Source organism: Pipistrellus kuhlii, unplaced genomic scaffold (genome assembly GCF_014108245.1).
Source record: "Pipistrellus kuhlii isolate mPipKuh1 unplaced genomic scaffold, mPipKuh1.p scaffold_m20_p_14, whole genome shotgun sequence".
Classification (NCBI taxonomy): Eukaryota; Metazoa; Chordata; class Mammalia; order Chiroptera; family Vespertilionidae; genus Pipistrellus; species Pipistrellus kuhlii.
Window position 1 is genome coordinate 25,261,983 of NW_023425449.1, and position 7,391 is coordinate 25,269,373.

Genomic DNA, 7,391 nt, shown 5'->3' on the forward strand with positions numbered 1-7,391 from the left:
TAGGAGTATCACTATGAGTTGCATTGTCTTCCCTAAAAATTTCTACATCAAAGTCCTATCCCCCAGTAACTCATAATGTAACCTTATTTTGAAATGAGGTAATTACAGGTGTAGTTAACTAGGGTGCAGTCACACTGGAGTAGAGTGGGCCCTACTCCAGTATGATTTATGTCTTTATTGGGGAAATTCAAACACACAAGGAGAACACCATGGCAATACGAAGGCAGAGGTCAGGCTGAAGCCAAGGTATTCCAAAGATGCCAGCGAACTCCAGAAAGTGGGAGTGATGCCTGGGACAGATTCTCCCTCACAGTCCTCAGAAAGAACCGACCCAACATACAATTTGATTTGGGACCTCTGGTCTCCAGCACTGTGAAATAATCAATTTCTATCATTGAAGACACTGCATCTGTGCTATCGTGTTAGGGCAACCCAAGCAAACTAATGCAGGTATAGTTTCACCCACTTTACTCAGAGAAGTGGGTGGCAAAAGTCAGGCCAACCAGGACTTGGGAAAAGATTGGTAATAGCTGACTGAGTCAATGGAACTAAATAACACATTTATTTGTAAGCAACAGAAAATAAGGGGTACCTCTCTGGAATTTTTGTTTATGACTTTAGAAATTGCTAATGCAGAAATAAGAATAGCAAATAAACAATTCATAACCAGGTTTTTAAACATGCATTTTATTTGCTCATTATAATAGAAAAATTTTTAGGATGGTAGACCATTACTTTTTAAAAAAATCACTTCTAAATATTAGTACTGTGAAAGCACAGAAAACTCTTTAAATGTCTTAACTACTCAAGGAGTTAGCTCTGTGGGTGGCTCTTATCAAAAAGATCATGTCTGTTCCCTCAGATCTGCACCAGGAACTCAAGTCCTCCCAAAGGAGGGCTGGTGCTGACTTCAGGGCATTTCTGCCCTACTCTGCTACCCAATGCCTCAAAGTTTGTGCTTAAACTTTGCCTATTAGATTAAGAATTGCCCAATTTATTAGATGGACAAACCAGATTTTTTTGCCACCGCAATCTTTCCTAGTAGTTCATCTGAGTGTCATCTCTGCCAAATTGACAGCCCACTAGAGAGCTTGGTGCCTCACTGCTCCTCTTGCCAGAATAGAGCCAACTATTAGGAATAAGAAAGAAAGCCTGGGACCCAGGCCCTTGGGCGCCCAGTGCTCAGCACACTGCAGCGTTCACTGTTTCCCATGGCAATCCGCCTTGTCCACGTTCCTCCACACAGGTTCCCACAGGCCATTAGGGGCACGGACACCTGTTACTTGGACTAACAGCGTGATAATAGCCTTGACCCTGAGAAATCTAAGGAAAAGGAAGGACCAGGGAACTTGACAGAGATATAAATTCTGAGCATAAAAACATAGGTGAAGTCCAATCTGCATTTCCTGTCCCTCCCCAGCCCGATATGGCCAGAAGAGCCAGGTGCCAAGAAAGTGTCCTGTATGGTCGTAGGAACAAAGAAGGAACTCTATGGGTGCAGAACTGAGATGCTGAGACCCAGGCCTTCCATCAGGATAGAACACGTGAGAAGCCTGATGAGGGAATGGTTGTCTGCTGCCCTTGACTAGGGGCTCACCTCATTATCACAGATAAATCCTTGTTGACTGGGTTTTAGTAGTTCCATTTCCTCTGTCTAGCCTTCCTTCTTTATCAGGCCCTGTCTTGTCTCTTTCTAGGACGTTTCTGTGGAGTTAGTATGGGAACCTTTTCCATGCTGGCTGACTCTGCTGGGGGAACGTGGATCTGGGCTTGCTGAGAACCATATACCCATCTTGTGGTCCAAAGACGGTCCATAGAAGAAAAGAATGAAGACAACACACCACACAGGCAGACAGAGAACCAAGGGAGAGAGAGGGGGAGGAGGAGAGGTGACGTCATTTAACCTCAACTTTTATCGCTGTGTGGTTTTCCTTATTTTATATCATTTCTTCCTTAAAATAACACTATTTGGTACTGTATTTATGCCACTTTCTCACTGATTACCTTGCCCAAGACCATGCAGCTAAAAGACAGGGTGGTATTGAAATATAGACACTGCTATCCCAGAGTCCATAGGAAATACCCTGGTCTCTGGAGGTCCCTAACTCCTATCCCTGACAGGGCTCAACAATGGACTATTCCTGAACCGTTCAACTGAACACAGTCAATAGGTTAGCGGACACCCCCCTCCCCACCCCTGTCGCTCTACAGGGGTCCAAGGCTCAGGGTGACCTCTCCCCCTGGCAATTCGGCTCTCACTGGTAGCTGTTGTATCATTTTGTTGTCCGACAGACCTTACAATTTTACGTGTTTCCTTTTTGTTGAGATATTTCATCTGCTGAGGTTTCCAAGACGTATTTGGCTTGCAGGCCAAAACAACTGTTTGACACGCTGAAGAATGTTTTATCACTTCTCCAGAGAATCAAGTGTTCTTGAGAAATACCATTTCGCGGCAGCCCCATGCCACCCCATCGCTTCCCCACCGACAGCTGCTTTAGGCAAAGTTACAGCCACTTTAAAAAAAAAATTTCTCACAACAATGTTCTCTTTGAAAAATTAGGTCTGGTCCTCTGCCAACCGGAGATCTGATGTAACCAAAGATGTTAATCCAGCGAGAGAACTAAACTCACTGGACACAGAAAGAAACACTTTCGCAAGTGTGCCGCTTGCATTCCTACTGTGAAATCAGATCTGACCCAGGACCTATCTGGGAAGAATTCCCACCAGAGCCACGGAGATCTTGCTCCACGATGAGAAATCTGGTTTAGGAGAGCAACCACTCTGCTCTCTGCCCAACAAGAGGAAGTCCTTTTTGCCTGATGTTCTAGTCGTAATCCCTGCAGCAGGAGTGGCTGGCAAACAAGCTGGCTGGGAGGAAGGTATGGAAGTTCTAGAAGGTAAACAGAGACTACGAAGTGCTGCCTCTGGCACTGAATTCACTGAGTCGTGGTTGGTCTCCATGTGCTCCAAGCTTCAAACTAACTGTTCAACAAGACATCAACCTTTAGCCAAAACCAGTTTGGCTCAGTGGATAGAGCATTAGCTTGCAGATTGGAAGGTCCCAGGTTCGAGTCCAGTCAAGGTCATGTACCTTGGTTGCCGGCACATCCCTGGTAGGGGTTGTGCAAGAGGTAGCTGATCGATGATTCTCTTTCATCGATGTTTCTAACTCTCTATCCCTCTCTCTTCCTCTCTGTAAAAAATCAATAAAATATATATTTTTTAAAAAGACATCAAACCTTTGGAAGTGGCAAAAAATCAAATATGAACTTTGAAATATCAGCATAGCTGACACTCACAGGGTAATCCCTCCCTTAGGAAAATTTGAATTTACATTGATTTTTTTTAAATTATGCAATAATATTCCTGTAAAGATCCAACCAAAAGAGTTAAAGGGGAGGGAAGAGAATAGTCCTGGAAGTTATTAAAGAGCTGAAGCATTTAAAATTCTTTCTGTGATTTGAAAATACTCAAATTTTATTATTATTTTAAATATATTTTTATTGATTTTAGAGAGAGGAAGGGAAAAGGAGAGAGATTAAAACATCAATGATGGGGATCATTGATCAGCTGCCTCCTGCACACCCCCACTGGAGATGCAGCCTGCAATCCAGGCATGTGCCCTTGACCGGAATTAAACCCGGGACCCTTTGGTCCATAGGCTGATGCTCTATCCACTAAGCCAAACCGGCTAGGGCAAAATACTCAAATTTTAGAAGCAATTTTTAAGAGGATGGTCTAGCTCCTCATCTTTTATTAGGAGTAGAATGTATTGATTATTTATAAGAACATTAGAAGCATTTTTAAAATTTTAATGATGATTTTGATTATTTAATATCCTCAATTTCTACATCAATGATTTCTAAGATCATAAATCTCCAAGATACAGAACTACATTGAGTTGAGTTTCACATCCATAACCAATAAGTTCTCAGAGGTGCCTCTGATTATCTTTTGCTTAGAAATATTTTTTTTTTCCTGTTAGAAAGAGATTTTCATGGCCTCCTTTGTTGGATAGTCTCCCTGTGGAGACACACTGTTCACGTGGCTTTATATAGGTTTCCTACAGTGGCCATCTTTGTTGAAATGAAAGTTCTCTGAGTGCTTTGTCCCTGACACCTGGCATCTCACTCTAATGTATAGTTCTTAGTTCAGAATTGCCTTTCCACCTGTAAGGCACATATATATGTCTCCCCCACATAAGCTTTAAATCCCTTTGCTAACATGCTACACAGAAAAGGGCTTGGAGGTAATGTTATTTTTTTTAATTTGAATTAAACATTTGGTGCCACAATCTCTAAGGAACTTCTGATTCATAAGGAAGGGGCAGGAGTCATGATACCCAGACAAGTCTCATGTGCACTGTTCACCTAAGCACTGGAACCAGGACTCGGAGCTCAGCTCCCAGCACCCATGAGGCTGACCCTGCTAATAGATGCAGTGAGGAACTCATAAACAGATATCATGTGAAATCCCACATGCTCAATTTATTTCTGGTTTGGTGGCAGTAATAGTAGCTTTAAGAATAGTTTTATAAACCCCAACTCTATTGGGGGCAGGGGAAGCCTAGGCAATCAGAACCTTCATAAAGTGCTCATGATACACTTGGCATTAAATAACAATTCAGAATTACTAATGTGTATAAATACAACATTTTCGCATGTAGATGTTTAACACAAGTTGGAAGGAAGCTTGTACCACGGATTTAATAAAACTAAATTAGAATCAAAATGTGCATCAACTAAGGAATGGTTAAACAAAATGTGGTATATCCATAAAATGGAATATTATTCAGCCATAAAAAAGAATGAATTACTGATACATCTACAACAAGGATGACTCTTACAATATTATGCTAAGTGAAAAAAGCTAGTCACAAAAGACTACATACTGAATGATCTAATTAACATGCAATGTTCAGAGTAGGCACATCTACAGTCACCAAATTGGTTAGTGATTGCCTAGACTTAGAGGGCTGGGAGCTGAAGGAAAAGGAGGGAGAGGCTGCTAATAGGCACAGGTTTCTTTGGGGGTGAAAGTAGTGCTTTAAACATGATTGTGGTGATGGTTGCATAATTCTGTAGACATACTAAAGCCACCTGTAGCCATGGTCGGCAAACGGCGGCTAGTGAGCCACATGCGGCTCTTTGGCCCCCTTGAGTGTGGCTCTTTCATAAAATACCATAGCCTGGGCAAGTCTATTTTGAAGAAGTGGAATTAGAAAAAGTTTAAGTTTAAAAAATTTGGCTCTCAAAAGAAATTTCAATGGTTGTACTATTGATATCTGGCTCTTTTGACTAATGAGTTTGCCGACCACTGCCTTATAGGATATACTTTATAATGGGTGTTTTGTTATGGCATATGGATTATATCTCAATGAAACTGTTGTATTAACATTTTTAAAATACAATTTAGGTATTTATATTTAACCTTGACTCCAATGTTCTCAAATATGAGCAAACATCAGCATCCGCCGGAAAATGTGTTTGAACACAGATAGTGGAGATCACCTTATGGCTAGTGAGTCAGTATTTCTGGGAGAGAGCCTGAGAGTTTGCATGTCTAAGCTCCCAGGTGACCCTGATTGCAAACCACTCTTCAAAAGCAGCCAATTTTTGAAGCAAGAAAAGCACTTGCCACAAATGAAGCAGTACCTCCCACCTGTTTCCACACAGCCTGTGGGTGTGCACAGGTTGAAGCCTGAGAGGATACAAGAACTTGCAGGGCATCAGAGGCCTGCCAAGTCCAACAATACTGTAAGAGGAAATAAAACTCAGCGAGCCTCACACTGGAACACTGCTGCTCACCAAGGAGGAGGTTGGGCTTTGGCAGTCGTTTATGAGCAGCTGTGGACAAAGCTAAATCCGTAGTTTCAATAATTGGAAGAACAAACTAAACTGCAGGGAACATGTTCTCCTCATTGACTCATGAGGAAGCCCCACTTTTCTCACACATCCCTTTTCTTTCAGGTAGGAGTGAAGGCATGTCTGCTTTGCAGCCGTATTTGAACCTTTGTTTATTAAACATACTAGAGGCCCAATGCATGAAATTCGTGCAAGAGTATGCTCTCGCAACCCAGCTACCTCGATCCTCTCGGCCCCATGGCCTCGCCCCTCAACCCCCACCCATTGGTCGTTCCAGAAGGTTGTTCTGGAAGGTCATTCCGCCATCCAGTCTATTAGCTCTTTGTTCCATAGGATTTCTATTCCGAGCTTGAGCTTAAAAGAACAGCAGTTACTTTTCTCTCTCCCTCATCTTCCTTACCTTTCTGTATAATGGTTCCAAATGTACCTGCTATATGACTTTGACTTTAATTTCTGTATGCCTTCATTTCCTTATCTATACAATGAGGGTATGATACTACTTCTGGGGACTGTGGAGAAAATTAAATGAGATTGAGAATGCCTGGTGCTAAGAAGAGTGCCTGGCTCATAGCAGTTCTCAATATAGTAGCTTCTGGAACCTGAATTTGCCCAAGTTCTCCAGATCAGAGAGTTGCCATCCTGTTGTTTAACACTCACCTAACTTGGCTGTACCCCCACCCCCAAACTTATGTGCCTGCAAACATCTCCAGTGGGTATTTATGATCATCTGAAGAAAGTATACATTCTCTAGTTCAGTGTGACTGTAACTTGTTATCTTTGCTCCATGTCAAGAGAGTTGCGTTTAGGCTGCCTCTTAGGATAAGGTAGCTGTTTCTCTGAATTTAAGTGCTTTGCCCAAGGTGCCTTCCTTCTCAGGGTGTAACCTGAAAGACAGAAAACCCCTGAGCAATTAATGTCTGAGCTGGCCTCTTTGTTGGGGCCACAGAGTCCCTGAAAAACAGGTTATCAATAGTCAAGAAAATGCTTGATAGGGTTCTTAGCTGCAAATAAACACACCTTAGCATGTTTCAACCCCCCCCAAAAAATCATTAAAGAATAATGGCGTCCTAGCTGGTTTGGCTCAGGGTCCAAGGTTCGATTCCAGTCACGGGCACATGCCTAGGTTGCAGTCTTGATCCCCAGTGTGGGGCATGCAGGAAGCCACTGATCAGTGATTCTCTCTCATCACTGATGTTTCTCTCTCTCTCCCTCTCTGAAATTAATAAAAATATATATTAAAAAAAAAAAAAAGAATGGAAAGCTCCCAGAATCTCAGCACAGGCAGAGAATCAGAGTTGATGGCTACACAGCCAGGAACAGTACCCCACACATACTGTGGAACCTTCAGTAGAGACCCTCCAGCCACCTTAGTTCACTGCTCATGGTACACCTGGTGCTGCAGTTCAGAGCTTTGCCAGAGCTGATCATACAAGCAGAATATTTCATTGTCACCCTCACTGTCATTATTTCACACCATCCTGCCTTCTTCAGGTCAGCATATACAGGATAACTTACTTGTCCAAAGTC